General features: G+C 34.9%; 1 protein-coding gene across 1 annotated transcript in view; it reads right to left on the reverse strand.

Annotated features, from left to right (window-relative positions):
- Positions 1-19642, reverse strand: part of LOC309629284 (uncharacterized protein) — a 1158831-nt gene that overhangs the window by 46234 nt on the left and 1092955 nt on the right. The window contains exon 13 of the mRNA XM_082393108.1: positions 18833-18944. The gene's annotated coding sequence lies outside the window, so the exon portion shown is untranslated. The remainder of the gene's footprint in view (positions 1-18832; positions 18945-19642) is intronic.

Below are 19642 nucleotides of genomic sequence, written 5' to 3' on the forward strand. Positions count from 1 at the left end.
TATTCATGCGTCTGACTTATTTCACTTAGCATAATACCATCCAGGTCCATCCATGTTGCTGCAAATAACAAAATTTCATTCTTCTTTTATGGCCGAGTAGTTTTCCATATATACTTCAAATACACACACACACACACACACACACACGTATCTCCAAAATCTTCTTTATCCATTCATCTGTTGATGGACACTTAGGTTGATTCCATATCTTGGCAATTGTAAATAGTGCTGCTATGAACATTAGGGTGCATGTATCTTTTCGAATTAGTGTTTTTGTTTTCTTTGGATATATACTTAGGAGTGAAATTGCTCAGTGGTATGATGGTTCTATTTTTAGTTTTTTGAGGAATTTTCATACTGTTTTTCACAGTGGCTGCGCCAATTTACATTCCCACAACAGTGTACAAGGGTTTCCTTTTCTCCACATTCTTGCCCACATTTATTATTTGTGGTCTTTTTGATGATAGGCATTCTGATAGGTGTGAGATGATATCTCACTGTGGTTTTGATTTGCATTTCTCTGATGATTAGCAATTTTGAGTGCCTCCATGTACTTGTTGGCCATCTGCTTCTATCTTTGGAAGACTGTCTATTCAGGTCTTCTGCCCATTTTTAATGGGGTTGTTTGTTTTTTGATCGTGAATTGTATGAGCTGTTTATACATTTTGGATAAATATGCACACAAAAAAAGAGAAAGGAATCCAAACATAACATTAAAGATAATCATCAAATCACAAAGGACGATTATAAAAGAATAAGAAAGGAACAAAAAAGAACTACAAAAACAATCCCCAAATAATTAACAAAATGGAGTAAGTATGTACCTATCAATAATTACTTTAAATGTAAATGGACTAAATGTTCCAATCAAAAGACATAGAGTGGCTTAATGGACACAAAAGCAAGACCCATATATATGCTGCTTATAAGAGACTCACTTCAAATCTAAAGATACACACAGAATGAAACTGAGGGGATGGCAAAATGTATTCCATGTAAATGAAAACCAAAAGAAAGCTGGGATAGCAATACTTATATCAGACAAAATAGAATTGAAAACAAAGACTGTAACAGACAAACAAGAACATTACATAATGATCAAGCGATCATTCCAAGAAGAAGATATAACAATTGTAAATATGTATGTATCCAACATAGGAGCACCTAAATACATAAAGCAAATATTAGCAGACATAAAGGGAGAAATTGACAGTAACACAATGCTAGTGGTGGACTTTAACACCCCACTTACATCAACAGACAGATCATCCAGACGGAAAATCAATACGAAAACACTGGCCTTAAATGACACGTTAGAGCAGATGGACTTAATAGATATATAGAGAACATTCCACCCAAAAGCACAATTCACATTCTTTTCAAGTGCTCCTGAAACATTCCTCAGGATAGATTACATGATAGGTCACAAAGGAAGCCTTGGTAAATTTAGGAAAACTGAAATCATATCAAGTATTTTTTCCAAACACAACACTATGAGACTAGAAATCAACTACAAGGAAAACACTGCAAATAACACAAGCACATGGATGCTGAACAATGTTACTGAACAACCGATGTATCACTGAAGAAATCAAAGAAGAATTCAAAAAGTGCCTGGAAAGGCCACCATTAAAAAGTCTACAAATAACAAATGCTGGAGAAGGTGTGGAAAAAAGGGAACCCTCCTGTACTGTTGGTGAAAATATAAATTGGTGCAGACACTATGGAAAACAGTATGGAGGTTCTTTAAAAAACGAAAAATAGACTTGCCATATTATCCAGCAAATCCACTCCTGGGCATGTATCTGGAGAAAAATATAATTTGAGAAAATACATGCACCCCAACGTTCATAGCAACATTATTAACAATAGCCAAGACATGGAAGCAACCTACATGTCCATCAACAGATGAATGGATAACGAAAATGTGGTACATATATACAATGGAGTACTATTCAGCCATAAAAAAGAATGAAATCATGCCACTGGCAGCAACATGGATGGACCTAGATACTATCATACTAAGTGAAGTAAGTTGGAAAGAGAAAGATAAATATCATATGATATCACTTATATGTGGAATATAAAATATGATACAAATGAACTTATTTATAAATTAGAAAAAGACTCACAGACATAGAAAACAAATTTATTGTTACAAAAGGGGAAAGGGGTTGGGTGAGGGACAAATTAGGAGTATGGAATTAGCAGATACAAAGTACTATATATAAAATAGGTAAACAACAAGATCCTATATATAGCACAGGGAACTATATTCAATATCCTATAATAATCCATAATAGAAAAGAATATGGAAAATACAACTGAATTACTTTACTGTATACCAGAAACAAACACAATATTGTAAATCAACTATACATCAATAAAAAAAAAATTTAAAAAGAACCTGAAGACAAATGAAAACAAAAACACACCTATCCAAAATCTATGGGATGCAGCAAAAGCAGTTCTAAGAGGGAAGTTTACAGAAAACAAAAAAAATCTCAAATAAACAACCTAAGCTTACACCTAAAGGATCAAACAAAACCCCTTAGTATAAGGGAAGAAATAATAAAGTTCAGAGCAGAAATAAATGAAATAGAGACTAAAAATCAATAGGAATAATCAATGAAACTAAGGGCTGGTTCATTGGAAAGATAAAATTGATAGACCTCTAGCCAGACTCATCAAGAAAAAATGAGATAAGACCCAAATCAATAAAATCAGAAATTAAAAAGGAGAAGTTATAACTGACACCACAGAAATACAAAGGATCATAAGAGATTACTACAAAAAGCTATACACCAACAAAATGGACAACCTAGAAGAAATGGACAAATTCCTAGAAATGTAGAATCTCTCAAGACAAAAGCAGGAAGGAATAGAAAATACAAATAGAATAATTACTAGTAATGAAATTGAATCAGTAATGAAAAAAAAATCCCAACAAACAAAATTCCAGGCCCAGTTGGTTTCAGAGGTGAATTCTACGAAACATGTGAAGAATAAAAGCAATACGTTCATCTCAATAGATGCAGAAAAAACTTTTGACAAAATTCGACACCAATTTATGATAAAAACTCTCCAGAGTGTGGGTATGGAGGGAACATACCTCAACATAATATAGGCCATATATGATAAGCCCACATATAACATCATATTCAACAGTGAAAAGTTGAAAGTATTTCCTCTAAGATCAGGAACCAGATAAGAATGCCCACTCTCCGCACTTTTACTCAACATAGTATTGGAAGTCCTAGCCACAGCAATCAGAGAAAAGTAAACAAAAGGAAAACAAATTGGAAAGGAAGAAGTAAAACTCTCTGTTTGCAGATGGCATGATATTCTACATATCCTAAGAACGCCACCAAAAAAACTATTAGGGCTCATCAATGAATTTGGTAAAGTTGCAGGATACAAAATTAATATACAGAAATCTGTTGCATTTACATACACTAACAACAAAATAGTGGAAAGAGAAATTAAGGAAATAATCCCATTTACCATTGCATCACAAAGAATAAAATACCTAGGAATAAATCTAACTAAGGAGGTAGAAGACTTGTACTCAGAAATCTATTACATTGATGAAAGACACTGGAGATAACTCTAACAGATGAAAAGATATACTATATTCTTGGATTGGAAGAATTAATATTGTTAAAATGACCATACTACCCAAGACAATCTACAGATTCAATGCAATCTACAGATTCCTGGTATCTACAAAATACCAAGAGCAGTTTTCACATAACTAGAACAAAAAAAAATTAAATTTGTATGGAAACACAAAAGACCCTAAATAGTCAAAACAATCTTGAGAAAGAACAGAGCAGGAGTATCATGTGCCCTGACTTCAGCCTATACTATAAAGCTACAGTAATCAAAACAGTATGATTTTTGTGCCAAAACAAGCACAAAAACAGTTTTGTGTCAAAAACTGGCACAAAAACAGATACATAGATCAATGGAACAGAAAAGAGAACACAGAAATAATCCCACACACTTATGGTCAATTAATCTATGCAAAGGAGGCAAGAATATACAATGGAGAAAAGACAATCTCTTCAATGAGTGGTGTTGGGAAAACTGGACAGCTACATGTAAAAGAATAAAATTAGAACATCTCAGTTCACATTTCACACCATTCACAGAGATAAACTCAAAATGCATTAAAGACCTAAATGTAAGACCAGAAACCATAAAACTCCTAGAAGAAAACATAAACAGAACACTCTGACATAAATGATAGCAATACTGTTTTGGATCTGTCTCCTAAGGCAAAAGAAACAAAAGCAAAAATAAACAAATGGGACTTAATTAAATTTAAAAGCTTTTCACAGCAAAGGAGACCATATACAAAAGAAAAAGACAGCCTATTGCATGGGAGAAAATATTTGCAAATGATATGACCAATAAGGAGTTAATATCTTCTTTATAATTTTTTCTAAAAACAAACAAATATACAAACAAAAATATAGAACCTAAGGTTACTTTAAGAGAAAACTTTAAGAGAAAGACCAAGTTTTTTGCCCTTTAGGGTAATTCTTTGTCTGGATTCTTTTTTTTTTTTTTTTAAAGCATCTAGTATTTACAGAATATATCCCTTGCTTGGAAAGTGAACAGATGAGCCTTAAGCAGCTTGGGGCGGAAGGTGAACTGTCCCCTGATGCTGGGCTTATAAGGTTGTCTTGTTTTCACCAATCAACCTACAGTACCCAGAGGCATTTGCATATTGTATATACCCTCTCCTTCAGACAAATCAACTCTGAATATTTGGAAAAAATCTATCTTCTTTAAATTTGGAGATTTTGAATCATTAAGCAAAGATTAAAATATTATCAGATTAGGGATAAAGTACAGTATCCGAAAAGAATTTTCAAAACACATTTATTGGTTTCATTTAATTTGAAAATATTTGCCAACAATAGTTTAATGCTAATGCTAATAGATGCATTAATAAACAGCATGACGAAATGTTTTCAACATGTTCTCACACTTTGATCTCTATCTCTTTTTTTCGGCCCTACTTGAACAAACTTATTCTAACACATCTCTATTCAGGAGTTTTCCTAGTAGGATATTTCATATAAGAGCAACTGGATATTTATGATATTTGACCAATATAAGTAGATTTTAACATTTTTCAAAATGTTTCCATATATATAAAATTCATACATAATCATACAATTCTGTTGGTTCAGTTTAATTCATATATTCAATACATTACAGAGATTCTGAGATGAAATATTCTATGTAGTAATATACTTGGATATCACATACAAACTATTCATATACTTATATAAATCTACGGTATGTGGTTTAAACAGTGTACAGAAGCTGATCACCAACATTTGGAAGTATTTGCTTCCCAGAGCTGTGTATTATAATTGCCTAACTTATTCCATCATTGAAAATCAAATACCAACTAAAATTTAAAATGAAGCCCAGACTTTTGTTGGAAGTTTTTAAATCACAGTTTCAATTTCAATACTTGTGACTTGACTGTTTATATTTTCTATTTCTTCCTGGTTCAGTCTTGGGAGAGTGTACCTTTCTAAGAATTTGTCCATTTCTTCAAGGTTGTCCATTTTATTGGCATATAGTTGCTTGTAGTAGTCTCTTATACTCCTTTGTATTTCTGTGGTGTCTGTTATACTTCTCCTTTTTTGTTTCTAATTTTATTGATTTGAGCGCTCTCCCTCTTTTTCTTGATGACTCTGGCTAAAGGTTTACCAATTTGTTCATCTTCTCAAAGAACCAGCTTTTAGTTGCATTGATCTTTTCTATTGTTTCCTTCATTTCTATTTCATTTATTTCTGCTCTGATCTTTATAATTTCTTCCTTCTACTAACTTTAGGTTTTGTTCATTCTTCTTTCTCTAGTTGCTTTATGTGTAAGGTTAGGTTGTTTATTCGAGATTTTTCCTGAGGTAAGACTGCAGTCTATAAACTTCCCTCTTAGAACTGCTTTTGCTGTGTTCCATAGGTTTTAGATCATCATGCTTTCATTTTCAATTATCTCTATGTATTTTTTGATTTCCTCTTTGATTTCTTCAGTGATCCATTTGTTGTTTACTAGCATATTGTTTAGCCTCCATGTGTTTGTGTTTTTTAGATTTTTTTCTTGTAGTTGATTTCTAATCTCATAGCATTATGTTCGGAAAAGATGCTTGAAATGATTTCAGTTTTCTTAAATTTACTGAGGCTCACTTTGTGGCCCAGCATGTGATTAATCCTGGAGAATGCACCATGTGCACTTGAGAGAATGTGTATTCTGCTGCTTTTCAATGGAATGCTGTATAAATATCAATTAAGTCCATCTGGTCTAAGGTGTCATTTAAGGGCTGTGTTTCTTATTGATTTTCTGTCTGGATGATCTGTCCATTGATGAAAGTGAGGTGCTAAAGTCCCCCACTATTAGTGTGTTACTGTTGATTTCTCCTTTTATGCTTGTTAGTATTTGCCTTATAAATTGAGGTACTCCTATGTTGGGTTCATATATATTTACAATTGTTATATCTTCTTCTTGGATTGATCCATTGATCATTATGTAGTGTCCTTCTTTGTCTCTTGTAACAGTCTTTACTTTAAAGTCTCTTTTGTCTGATATGAATATTGCTATTTCAGCTTTCTTTTGATTTCTATTTGCATGAAATACATTTTTCCATGTGATTAAAAAACTTCCAACAAACAAAAGTCCAGGACCAGATGGCTTCACAGGCAAATTCTATCAAACATTTAGAGAAGAGTTAACACCTACACTTCTGAAATTATTCCCCAAAAAATATCAGAGGAAGGAACACTCCTAAACTTATTCTATGAGGCTACCATCACCCTGATACCAAAAGCAGACAAAGATACCACACACACACAAAAATCACAGGCCAATATCATTGATGAACATAAGACGCAAACATCCTCAACAAAATACTAGCAAACCGAATCCAACAATACATTGAAAGGATCATACAACTGAGCAAGTGGGAATTATCCCAGGGATGCAAGGATCTTTCAATATCTGCAAATCAATCAGTATGATACACCACATCAACAAATTGAAAAATTAGAAACCATATGATCATCTCAAAAGATGCAGAAAAAGCTTTTGACAAAATTCAACACCCATTTATGATAAAAACTCTCCAGAAAGTGGGAATAGAGGAACATACCTCAACATAATAATGGCCATATATGACAAACCTACAGCTAACATCATACTCAATGGTGAAAAGGTGAAAGCATTTCCTCTCAGATCAGGAAAAAACAACAATGTCCACTCTCACCACTCTTATTCAACATAGTTTTGGTAGTCCTAGCCACGACAATCAGAGATGAAAAAGAAATAAAGGGAATCCAAATTGGAAAGAAGTAAAATTGTCACTGTTTGCAGATGACAAGAAACTATACATAGAAAATCCTAAAGATGCTACCAGAAAATTACTAGAGCTCCTCAATGAATTTGGTAAAGTTGCAGGATACAAAATTAATATACAGATAGCTGTTGCATTTCTATACACTAACAAGAGATCAGAAAGAGAAATTAAAGAAACAATTCCATTTACCATTGCATCAAAAAGAGAAAAATACATAGGAATAAGCCTACCTAAGGAGGCAAAACACCTGTACTCCAAAAACTATAAGACACTGATGAAAGAAATCGAAAATGACACAAACAGATGGAAAGATATACCATGTTCATGGATTGGAAGAATCAATATTGTCAAAATTACTATACTGTCCAAGGCAATCTGCAGATTCAATGAAATCCCTATCAAATTATCAATGGCATTTTCCACAGAACTAGAACAAAAAAATCTTAAACTTTGTATGGAGACACAGAAGACCCCAAATAGCCAAAGCAATCCTGAGAAAGAAAAACGGAGCTAGAGGAATCAGGCTCCCTGACTTCAGACTATACTACAAAGCTACAGTCATCAAAACAGTATGGTACTGGCACAAAAACAGAAATACAGATCAATGGAACAGGATAGAAAGCCCAGAAATAAACCCATGCACTTATGGTCAATTAATCTACAACAAAGGAGGCAAGAATATACAATGGAGAAAAAACAGTCTCTTCAATAAATGGTGCTGGGAAAACTGGACAGCTACATGTAAAAAAAATGAAATTAGAACATTCTCTAACACCATACAGAAAAATAAACTCAAAATGGATTAAAGAACTAACTGTAAGACCAGATACTATAAAACTCTTAGAGGAATAGATAGGCAGAACATACTTTGACAAAAGTCACAGCAATATCTTTTTTGATCCATCTCCTAGAGCAAGGGAAATAAAAATAAAAATAAACAAATGGGACCTAATCAAACTCAAAGGCTTTTGCACAGCAAAGGAAACCATAAACAAAAAGAAAAGACAACCCACAGGATGGGAGAAAATATTTGCAAACAATGTGACCAACATGAGCTTAATCTTCAAAATTTACAAACAGCTCCTGCAGGTCAATATAAAAAAAATCAAACAACCCAATCAAAAAACGGGCAGAAGATCTAAATAGACATTTCTCCAAAGAAGACATACAGTTGGCCAAGAGGCACATGAAAAGATGCTCAACATTGTTAATTATTAGAGAAAAGCAAATCAAAACTACAATGAGATATCACCTCACACCAGTCAGAATGGCCATCATCAAAAAGTATACAAACAATAAATGCTGGAGAGAGTGTGGAGAAAAGGGAACCCTCCTACACCGTTGGTGGGATGTAAATTGGTGCAGCCACTATGGAGAACAGTATGGATGTTCCTTAAGAAACTAAAAATAGAGCTACCATATGATCCAGCAATCTCACTCCTGGGCGTATACCCAGAGAAAAACATGGTTTGAAACATGCACCTCAATGTTCATTGCAGCGTTGTTTACAATAGCCAAGACATGGAAGCAACCTAAATGTCCACTGACAGAGGAATGGATAAAGAAGATGTGGCACATATATACAATGGAATATTACTCAGCCATTAAAAAGAATGAAATAATGCCTTTTGCAGCAACATGGTTGGACTTGGGGATTATCATTCTAAGTGAAGTAAGTCAGACAGAGAAAGACAAATAGCATATGATATCGTTTATATGTGAAATCTAAAAAAAAAAAAATACAAACGAACTTATTTACAAAACAGAAACAGACTCACAGGCTTAGAGAACAAATTTATGGTTACCAAGGGGGAAGGGTGGGAGGAGGAACAGATTGGGAGTTTGGCATTGACATGTACACACTGCTATATTTAAAATAGGTAAACAACAAGGACGTCCTGTGTATCACAGGGAACTCTGCTCCATACTCTATAATAACCTAAATGGGAAAAGAATTTGAGAAAGAATAGATACAGGTATATGTGTAACTGAATCACTTTGCTGTACACATGAAACTGACACCACATTGTTAACTTTATTCCGATATAAAATAAAAATTAAAAAATAAATAAAATAAAAATGAAGCCCTGGCCACTGATCTTACTTTCTTTAGCCTCAGATTTAAGACTGACAAAATAATGAGGTTTGGTTACATGAGCCCTAAGACCTTCTTCAGCTCTAATATTCCATATTTTATGTTCCAAAGTAAATAACACGAACCCTTAGTATTTTAAATTTCCTTCAACTGAAAACTTTCTTAACAGTGATGAAATAAAATTCATTGTGTTTTCCCTTTACATCAGTTTTCACAGTTAGCAATTATAAATTTTGTAATTATTCAATTAATGTCTTTCTATTTCACTGTTTTGTAACAGTCATAAGGGCAAAGAGCATGTCTATTTTATTTATCATTCATCCACAGCACATACCACCATGCCTGGCATGTAGCAAGTACCCTGAAAACATTCATATAAAACGGATAAATCAACAAATGAATGGTTGAAACAGACTCCCTTCTTTCTGTTTAAAGAAAGATCCTTGGATATAGAAGAGGCAGGCTGGGTTCCAAACACCCCACTTGTCTCCATTCCTGGGGTACACAGGTCTCCAGAGCCTTCTGTTCTCTTGATCCAGATGTTTGGGGGTCACTCCTGGGTCCTAAAAGGATTCCTAGGTGATTGCCTATGTAACTTTGGGCTCATCACAGCATAGTAATGAAATGCGCAACTACTTACAGAATAGATCCACTTATTAATAGTTGCTTATCAGTAACCAATGCTGCACTGACCGCCTTTTTAAATGACTCCTCCCAATCTTTTGAACTGTTTTTTTCCAACAAGCATTGAGTCTGTGATAGCATCTCTCTGAGGTCGCTACCCTAGCAGTCAGCTCTTTTGATCTGTTTCCTGATTCATCTACCAGGCTCCGGAAGAAAGTTTTTGCTATCCTGGCAATCATTATGAACAAATAATTCTAGGCTTAATCCTCTTAAAATAAAATTCCTTCTTATCTGTGGTTATAAGCTAAGATCTTCTAGGAAAGGCTTTGCTGAGAATAACCCACTCTGTTCTTATGGCTTGGACTTTGGCTCTCTGAATACCTGAACTCTCTATGACCCTCTTAAATAAAGACAGTATTGGTTTGGCTGTTGCTCTGGATGCCAGATGGGCAGGAAGCCCATCTCCTTTATAAGTGCATACTTAAAAAATACACATAATTTTACTATTACTTTTATCTGCCATGCATTTTAATTTTATGAACAGAAACATCCTACGTAATATCCTTAATCAATCTTTTAAGAAAAAAATCACAGTGAACTTGAATTAGATTCTTTGAATGAAAGGCAAGCAAAAAGCAACAAACATACATCGATCACCTACCTATTCTGTGTCAGACACTATGCTAGGCATCTCATGTGCTCTGTAGCAAGAAAAAACCCCACTATTTAGGCAGTGACATTCTACTGTTCCATTACATTTTTAGTCATAGAAATTCGAATAGACTATTTCTCTTGGATATAGCCCACAACTCTAGAGATATTTAAAAATAACTAAGTGACGTTGTTACTGATGGATTTATCTGCCTTAAAGAGAATTAGTGAACTGCAGAGCATCATCCCTCATATATAATTATGAGACTACTGATCCACTCCCAGAGGGTTAACCCCCTTGGAGCTATCTAGCTGCTACTGTCATTGATTTTCATTGATTCTTCACTAGGTTCTCACCTTCTTATTCCTTGTGTTATATTTTCAACACAAATATTACTACTAGGCCATATTACCCCTTTGTGAGATTCAATTTAATAGTCTGCCAAATGAATGCATTTATCAAAGCTTGGGTCACTGTATCGAGGATTCTGAAGGCAAATATGAGTTCATCATGAAAAAGCTCTGGGATTGATTAACAGTGGCTGCCATTTGTACAAGAGGGCAGTAGTGACGTGTATGCTAGGTACTGCCATCTAGGTGAGAGATGGCTGTAGAAAAATCAAAATTTGCCTCTTGAAGAAATGTGCCCTAAAGTTGGCCTGGTACCCAATAAAAAGGTACACATCCTATTATTTCTCTTCTTCACCATCCCCAGAAAGGAAGATCTATTTCTTATGATAAATGTGTTGCATAAGCTTCTTTTTGATACACTATACATTATTGAAGCTAACTTTTATAAACTAGATTTAAAAATCTCACTACCATGCACAGTATTGATTTCTATAGAAAAATACATTCTTCACTCCAAACTACTGACTTAAAAATGCATTATTAAGGACATGATTTTATTTCTTAAAATTCCTTTTTAAGAGAGTTAACTTGTACTTCCAGTGACCCAACGAAATCCTGCCATAATCTGAGGACAGAAGATATTGAAATGGATGACATCATCATGCTATTTACCAATGAAACTTTTTCTCTTCATGTATTGAAAGGGATTCAAAGAATAAGGGAAAAAAACCCTAGGGTAGAGGAATGAGACAGTCTCATGGAAATTCTAACAGCATCAATTCTCAAAATGTACTGCTAATTATGAGTTATAAACATAGCCTCCATTTTCAGCATCTAGAAATAATCTTTAGTTGTTATATATCCCTTATGCACGTCATAATTCAGGACCCAAGTCTGAGTCTCAGAGAGATTTCACTTATGTCTAAAGTACAGAGGGTTTGAATTTTTCCCCTAAAAGCAATCATACACATGGTTTAAAGAACATCAAAGCCAAGAGAGTAGCACCATATAATAAGCTTTCTATCAGAGCTCTCTATAAGTATTGAAGTCAGGTCAAACATCCAAGGTGTCCATTAGTGGTAATAAGAAAGGAACACAAAATAAAACTTGCTACCACTTAAAGCTGTACCAGCGTGGATAGCCTCACAAGGAAGTCAAAACATCAAAAGGATCTGGCTAATCCTCTACACCACTGGCAATTTTTACCACTTAATACTGTGGGAAGGCATAGTTTTCATTCTGTGAGTTATCATTTGAAAACAAATTTCCTAGAGAGTTAGAAAAAAGAGAAAGAGAATGAACATTTAGGTAAGTACACAGGGAAAATGAAGGAGAATACACAGTTGTTAGGACATTTACACAACATAGTTTTTAAAGATGAGGGTCGCTTTTTCTTTAAGGGATGGTAAACTTTCAGAGAATGAACAAATACAATACATTTTTAGTAGCTTGGAACTTCAACACTGCTTATCTGAGAAAGATGGAACATAAATAAGACATTTTGGTTTAGAGAAACAAATTCTCCTTTATATTACCTTATCTTAATTTGAGAAATCATTCTGCATTCCTAAAATGGGCTTTCCAATGAGATAAAGTGACATGTTAATTATCTGTTAATTGAATTTTGGAGGTTTTAATTGCAAATGTAAGTATAGTTAAAAGATGAAGCTATAAAATATTTAATAAATGTTATTGGATGGGGTGTTGTGAAGGATTCAGTGGTAGAAGATATCATATTTGTCCTCAAGGCACTAGCACATTTGTTGTAGAGAAAAGAAAGACCTATGATGGAACAGTGTAAAACAATAATGTACAAGGTCCAATGCTACATTAAATGACGTGAATTCTAAAATTAAGAATTCAGCATAGACTGTGGAAAGTTCAGGAGCTCTCAGAAATGGCTGCAGTTTTAATTTCTACTCTGAAAACTAAATAAAATAACATTAATATAGTTTTCATTTTAAAATTAATCTATTTGCAAGCCTTCCAGTTCATACTGAATGAGCATGTACAGTGATTATTAGAGATCAGCTAAGCATGATTACAGTTCATTCACTTAATGGCTTATCCTTCAGCTGAACACTCTGGCCACTCTGATGATTTTGCCTGTTACAAAGCCTAAAATTGCTTTAGTCATAAACATATAATATAAATTTATAATGGATCATGAATCAAAGAGAAAGCACAAGAAACGTTATGTTGAAAAACAAGTGACTCTTAATTGACAAGTGAACTCCGTTATGCAAGAAACATCATATTCTCCATCTTTGTTTGTGTACTTAGTTTAAATGGATTCAATGACTCAGTCCTGCTGGGTCAGGGGGGAATTTTACCTTGGTCATGACTGGGCTTCCCTGCTCATCTCCACCACTTGCAGGCACAGGTCCCAGGTTTTACACACAGCTCAGCTGAGGAGATTTCTCTAGCCTTCTCTTTTCCCTGGTTCTTCTGAGGAGCTTATGTTCTGAGTCTTCTAATTAGTCTGTTAATATCTACTAGCTTTGCTTCTGCTGCTATGCTGGGGGTACAGACACTCTGAAGTGTTTTGAAACCCCAGGGCCTGGACTCCAGCCTCCATACGTGCACAATGGACATACTCCCCCATGGCATCAAGCAACCTTACTCCAATGCCATGCACTTGGGTGTGGTCTTGCCTTTCCCTCTGATGTCACAACATGGTCAGGCTCTCGGGGTCACAGAGAAGAAAAGCCATGAAACATGTTGCCTTTAAATGGTTTCGGCTTTCCTTTACAAACCTTTTTTGAGGCAATGACAAGGCAGATTCTTTTTAGGCGTGAAAACTCCATTTCTTGGGTCTTCAGTAAACACAACTAGCACAAACTGATGGGGAAATGAGTATAGAGCAGGGAGACTCAGCATACAATGATATTCCATATTTTAGCTTGGGTTAATTTCTGACAATGCACATACTAGAAATTAAATATGGTTAAAATTACCCTTGAAAAATCCATTTAATTTCCAATAAAGTACAGTATGCTCAACCCTATACTAAAATGTTTATGTGTAAATGATGCAAACATTAGTAATGTAAAAATAAGAGTATTTGTGTAGAGAATTTTAAGTTATCATACACATGTATCCTCCGAACAAATACCTTTTGTTTTTGTTTAGTTGTTCTTTCTTTCAGTTACCCTCTACAGCATGAGAGTTCGATTTGTATTAGGTCACATGTGAATATCATCCACCCTACAGCCTATGCTCAGAAGGAAGGCCAGTTCATTCTTTGGGGATTTCAATCTTTCCAGAGTTGCAACCAGTCTTTTTTTTGATACTGATGAACAACAGAGCCAACTGCTCACTTACAATGTCCAAGCCTTTCCCATGAAAAATTAAGACTTATTGTTAAGGTGAAATGGACTGTCTTCTGATTCAGTTTGGAGAATTTAAATGGTTGTGGACAACCCAATGAGGCCTACCTGACTCTGTGATCCACTTGATTAATCCTTTCTTAAAATCCTATTGTGCATTATCACAGTTTGAGCAAGTGTGGTATCATGCCATCATTAGCATGGAGTGGAGGACCACTGAAATAGACATGACCATATCCCAGGGGCCTATTACAGAAACAGTCAGAAAAAGCACTGATGAATTGCTTTGAATGCCAAGCCAAGACATTTATTTTTTTGCCATGCAGTAAGATGTTGTAATATATTTCTATGAGATTACTTACCAGAGGGAAAACTATTTGGTATTCTAATAACGAAAACTGGAAAAGAATTATAATAAGAGGTGAAACTACCCTACTTTGATAAGCTGTCTTTCAGAAACAGTATTTACATATATAAAATGCCAACACATAAAATGTAGCCTATTTTCAAGGCTGAGAGAGAAGAAAAAGAAAATAGTATTTGGGACACACATTAGGTGGAGGGCAGAATTCCTCATAGCGTGCATCAGAATCATGAGAGGTTGGGTAAAGGTAGAGAATATTGAGCCTTATCCAGTCTTATTAAATGAGATTATTTGGAGGTGGAGACCACAAATCTGCAAACTTAACATGCTATTTAGATGTTTTTCATGAATGCTAAATGCGAGGACCACTGTAGAAATCAGGTGAGAGGATTGATTCTAACGTGCCATTATTTTCTGAGTAAGTCACTTTTCTGAATTTCAATATCCTATTTTGCAAGTAAAGGACAGTATTATCTGTAGCAACTACACCAAAGACTTCAGAAGATGACCAAATGAAAGATCAGATATGAAAGCACTTTCAAACTCAGAAGTCTGAAACAATACACATTGCTGTAGTTGTGATCTTTATTACCATCATACCTTGATTCTTCCCTCAAGCTCTACATTCCTTCTTCTATTCTGTGCGGTGCCATACTCTGTGGGAACCCAGGCCCAGTAGCCACTAATCTTTATAAGAGAAGAGTCTGTGATCCAGTCAATGAAAGTATCAAAGCTGGAGGGGATTTTAGTGTATTTTTTTTTAACATGTCTAATTCAATGTTTTATATGTGAAAATGTTGAGGCCTAGAGATTTGAAGTTATTTTATCAAGGCTTTTTCATATTAGAACATTAAGGATAATAGTTTTTATTTTATTTTAAAAGTTCATCACATATAGATACGCACTGATGAGTATGTTGGTTCTAAACTTTGTTTGCTCTTTCTTTCCCACTTGTGAACAAACATGTCAAAGAAAGGTTATTAGAAGGCCTGAGTCAAAGTTCCACGTTGGTGTGATTGCTCCTATAGCAAGAGGAGTGTCTGCTATCTGGATGGACTTTTAGAGCTTAATTCCAAAGTCCCAGTTTACATTTGTTGGAGATATCCCTGATCTTTGTACTTTCTATAAACACCTTAGGCTTCAACAAAAATAGCTGTATACAAGTCAAGAAATCTGCTCAACACTGACAGAATATTTTGGTTGATAATCTGTAATCACAGATAGTAAGCATGACTGTTTCTAAATATAATCATCCACAGAATGAAAGGAAAGACCTAAGAAGACCTTAGAATAATAAAAACTATGTTTTCCATTTTACAGAAACACAAACTGAGGCCAAGAAATATTACTTTGCACCAAAGGAGTTTGAGATTATGATAGAATACCACCCTGATCTACTAACATATAACGCACATCAGTTTTTACGTCACAGGCTGCTAATTAAAACAAAACCAAGCTTCCCTGCAAAGTACAATCTCATATCCAATGCCAGCTTTGCAGAAAGAGTAGTTAACAGGTTGCTAAATATTCCCTCCTCTAGTGTGCATTATCGGACTGATAAAACATGTGAAGGCGTGGAGCACAATCTGATGTGTGAGTGTTCTGAGGCAGAGTCTTTCATTTTAATTACACTTATTCCTCAACCGTAACCCTATTTCTCAGAAAACTAGTCAAACTGCTTTTAAATCCACATCCTCAGGATTATGCTAATTTAGGTTTCTATTTTATGTATACAACCCATTTCTTAATATCAAAAAATAAAAAGAAAACTCAGATTTTACCATCTTCTGTTTCAAAATAATAAGATTATTATATCAAGTGACTTAAATTCCATGGATGAAAACAGGTTTTCCAGGGTATTATTTTATATTACTTTCAGTGGAATTTTCTGTATCATGATGCATGCTATAAAGACCTGCTCTTAAGGTCACAAATAAAATATACAGTGGATTATTAAACACTCAAAGAAGGAACAATACACAAAGGTACTGCATATGGGAAATCAGCCAACAAATAAAATGTCAGCTCTGCCAGCAGCCAACACATGGATAAAGACAAATGTTCACTAGGAGGAAAAAGTAGTTCTGAATGATGACAATTGTGTAAAAATGCAATAATACAAGTGCCTTTTTCCAAATAAGAAACAGATGTGATTTGTCATGCTTTTTAGATTTAAAGCTATTTTTAGCACACTGTAGAAAAAGAAATGTATTTCAAAAATGAAAGTGATCAACCATCAAGCGTATCTTCTGACATGAAAGTTTACACAAGAACTTTTTCGTAGTGAAGGATAAGCATTATGGTCTGGATTTTACTTTACGCCTAAAGAAAACTCATTTTGCTAAATCAGCAGTGAATGATGTTTGATTTGTTGCATTGTTACATTTTTTAAGTAAAATTAAATAATATTCATAATAAATTATTCATATGAAAGGCTTTGAGATAGTAGAGCTTGTTTTATGTGTGATGAGAAAAAAAGACATACATGGTCAATATAAAAATAGCTCTTAGTATTAACAATATTGAGGCATCATAATAATCTTTCTTTTTTATTCTTTTACTTCATTCCTCATCCTCTTGTAGATATGAATTTATGTCTATTCATTTCAGATGGTTTATATAATATACAATTTATACCCATATAATTTTCAAAAAATCGTATTATTTTATACCCAGTAAAGCCTAATTAACAGGATAAGTATGTGAGATCCTTTATTAACCAAAGATTATTTTTCCACATTCTTCTTATGTAATTACTATAATAAAACAAATCTTATAAAATTGAAATAATACATGAAGGTGTATATAACTAGGAGCATACTTAAATTGCACAAATGCCAGAATACAGGCATGGTGGATTTAGGCTACAAGCCACCTTAATTAAAGAGAATTAAATTTAGTGCCCAAATATACAACTCAAGAAAAAAAAGGTAGAAATGAACATTCCAAGACTTTTTCTCACTCCTGAAACCAAGGAGAGCAAAGGTTATTTTGATTCCTATTTGAACCAGAGAGCTTAAATTTTGTTCATTAAACCACACTGAATATAATATTCCATTAGCTCTCTGACACCAAGGAGATTACACTGAGTTGGGTAGTTGAAATTTACTACTAAATAATATACAGGAGTTAATACTACTAATAAAAATGTTGCAACAAGTACTAAATACAGGTTACTGAGTTCATAGGAGAGTCTGCTCTCTTGGGCAGCTCATCATCTGGGGAATCTGGAGACATGGTAGACTTAACCAGAGACGTCAAGATAGGAAAGCCTGGAGTAGAAAGAAAGGGTAGGAGAGCTCAAAGGGGACAAACTGGGTTAGTGGAATATGAAGTAGCTCTGGTTCTAGCCATTTGGAGACAGTAATTAGAGAACAATGAGGGAGATGTGGTTTAAAAGATCATTTGGGCAGGAATGAGACTGGGTTAATTCAATGCCTGATCACTAAAGGCTTGATGAACTCAACCGATGATTATTTCACCCTAAACCTGCATTTTGTACACAAATAGAAAATGGATCTAGAGATCTAAACATTTTTCATGCTTTTCCTTCTTAGTGGGGCTAAATTATTCAATGGCTACAGGATATAACAATTCTCAGCTATCACAACCAAGTTTCCTTCTAGCAACAGTGCATGTTCTTGCTTTTCTTCTCCACAGTACAAAGGGTTTCAAATCCCAGCACCATCTGCATTATTTAGAAAGAGATTTTCCTTAGTACAAGGTGACCAGGATAGCTTTGTCACTGCAATTCGTCATGCATTTTCTGCTTTCAGTACTTGGTCCCCACTGCACTGAAGTCCTAGCCCCCTGAGCTCAAAGCCTATCTTTAACACAAATGACATGTTAATGATTAGTAAAAACACAAAGCAGGGGGTTAATGACCAGAGCTGAAATTATGGACTTCATTTCCATCAGTTCAGCAGAGTCTGAAACAGCCAAAGAAAGGAAAGAGGTCCTGCTAATGCAGCTGCTCCTAAGCATGAGGGCAGCTTAACATTAACTTTCAGTCAGTGATCCACAGCTCTCGCGGGGAAACTCACCATTCTCCAGTTCATTGGGATGTGCTGCTCCCTGTGGACTTCAGACGGTTCCCTATTACTCAGATAGCAGCTGGGTGCCTGATAACAAGTTAGGTTTTCATTTGTGAGATGCCTGGAAGATAACATAGGACAGAGCCCAGTAAAGATTTTTATTTGTATCTGTGAGGTGATTACAGCCTACTTCAGAAGATGAGCAGTGATGTGGAGCAGGGAGATGGCACCTTTCTATCTGCTCCCTTCTCTAGACCTCCTCAGAAATAGTTTATTTCTAATGGAATCCTGATCATACCACTTTCTTTCTTAAAACTATTAAACAGTTCACTATTGCTCTTAAGATAAAGACTGAGTTTCCTAATATGGTCTAGTCTCCTGCCTGGTCTGGCCCCAGCTGACCTCTCCAGTGTTAACTCACATTGAGATTCTCATTTCCATTCTCTGTACTCCAGTCAGAGTGGCCTTCTTTCAGCAGCTCCAGAGTACCTTGCTGGGTGCTGCCACAGGGCCTTTGCACATATTGTTCCAGCTTTCTGAAATGCTCTTCCCCTTTCTTCAGATATCTTAGCTCACATAGTCCTTAGGAAAGCTCTTCTCTGATCTCTCTGGTTAAATCAAATCAAATCCTTCCTAGAGATGCAATCAGAACATTGTACAACTCATTTACATACATTCGCATAGTTAGTTTTTAATGACTGTCTCCCTCTCTAGATGGTAAGCTCTATGATATCAGGTGAGCTCTCTGAAATCAAGTATTGCTCACCTTTGGATAACCAATCACCCAGTACATTGATAGGCAAATAGAGGACACTCATT

Source organism: Balaenoptera borealis (assembly GCF_965194805.1).
Source record: "Balaenoptera borealis genome assembly, chromosome: 5".
NCBI lineage: Eukaryota > Metazoa > Chordata > Mammalia > Artiodactyla > Balaenopteridae > Balaenoptera > Balaenoptera borealis.